Consider the following 1,584-nt stretch of genomic DNA (forward strand, 5'->3'; position numbering starts at 1 on the left):
TTACTACACCTGATATAGACAACACAACATTACTGGGCTAGGTGAGTAGACACACAACACAACACATTACTGGGGCTAGGTGAGAGTAGATACAACACAACATTACTGGGGCTAGGTGAGAGTAGATGCAACACAACATTACTGGGGCTAGGTGGTAGATACAAACACAACATTACTGGGGCTAGGTGAGTAGATACAACATAACATTACTGGGGCTAGGTGAGAGTAGATACAACACAACATTACTGGGGCTAGGTGATTACTGGGGCTAGGTGAGAGTAGATACAACACAACATTACTGGGGCTAGTGAGAGTAGATACAACACAACATTACAGGGGCTAGAGTAGATACAACACAACATTACAAGTGAGAGCAGACAACAACATTACTGGGGCTAGGTGAGAGTAGATACAACACAACATTACTGGGGCTAGGTGATACAACACAACAGAGTAGGTGATAGTAGATACAACACAACATTACTGGGGCTAGGTGAGTAGATACAACACAACATTACAGGGCTAGGTGAGAGTAGATACAACACAACATTACTGGGGCTAGGTGAGTAGACACAACATTACTGGGGCTAGGTGAGAGTGGGGCTAGTGGAGACAACACAACATTACTGGGGCTAGGTGAGGAGTAGATACAACACAACATTACTGGGGCCTAGGTGAGTAGCATACAACACAACATTACTGGGGCTAGGTGAGAGCAGATACAACACAACATTACTGGGGCTAGGTGAGAATAGATACAACACAACATTACTGGGGCTAGGTGAGTGATACAACACAACATTGGGGCTAGTGGGAGAGTAGATACAACACAACATTACTGGGCTAGGTGAGAGTATACAACAACACAACATTAGCTAGGTGAGAGAGATACAACACAACACACAAATACTACACCTGATATAGACAACACTGGGGCTAGGTGAGAGTAGATACAGACACAACATTACTGGGGCTAGGTGAGAGTAGACAACACAACATTACTGGGGCTAGGTGATAGATACAACACAACATTACTGGGGCTAGGTGAGAGTAGATACAACACAACATTACTGGGGCTAGGTGGAGAGAGATAACACAACATTACTACACCTAATATAGATACAACACAACATTACTAGGGCTAGGTGATACTACACCTGATACAACACAACATTACTGGGGCTAGGAGCAGAGAACACAACATTACTGGGGCTAGATGAGAATAGATACAACACAACATTACTGGGGCTAGGTGAGGGTAGATACCACACAACATTACTGGGGCTAGTGAGAGAGCATAACGTACCACCTGAACATTACTGGGGTACAACATGAGGAATAGATACAACACAACATTACTGGGGATAGATGAGAATAGATACAACACAACATTACTGGGGCTAGGTGAGGGTAGATACAACACAACATTACTACACCTGATATGAGATTACTACACCTGATACAACACAACATTACTGGGGCACCTGATAGATAGACACAACATTACTGGGGCACCTGATATAGATACAACACAACATTACTACACCCAGATATAGACAACAACATTACTACATGAGAATAGAT

At 43.3% G+C, this 1,584-nt stretch overlaps 1 long non-coding RNA gene across 2 annotated transcripts; it reads left to right on the top strand.

Moving 5' to 3' along the window:
* Positions 1-380: 380 nt before the first annotated feature.
* Positions 381-1,263, top strand: LOC121842125. Of its 2 annotated transcripts, none has more exons than XR_006080953.1 (2): positions 381-435; positions 1,217-1,263. It is a non-coding gene; the product is annotated as an uncharacterized LOC121842125 (long non-coding RNA). The 2 variants fall into 2 exon arrangements; XR_006080954.1 differs by lacking the exon at positions 381-435 and adding an exon at positions 1,030-1,080.
* The last annotated feature ends 321 nt before the right edge of the window (positions 1,264-1,584 follow it).

The sequence above is a fragment of the Oncorhynchus tshawytscha genome, unplaced genomic scaffold (assembly GCF_018296145.1).
Source record: "Oncorhynchus tshawytscha isolate Ot180627B unplaced genomic scaffold, Otsh_v2.0 Un_contig_3914_pilon_pilon, whole genome shotgun sequence".
NCBI classification, from domain to species: Eukaryota; Metazoa; Chordata; class Actinopteri; order Salmoniformes; family Salmonidae; genus Oncorhynchus; species Oncorhynchus tshawytscha.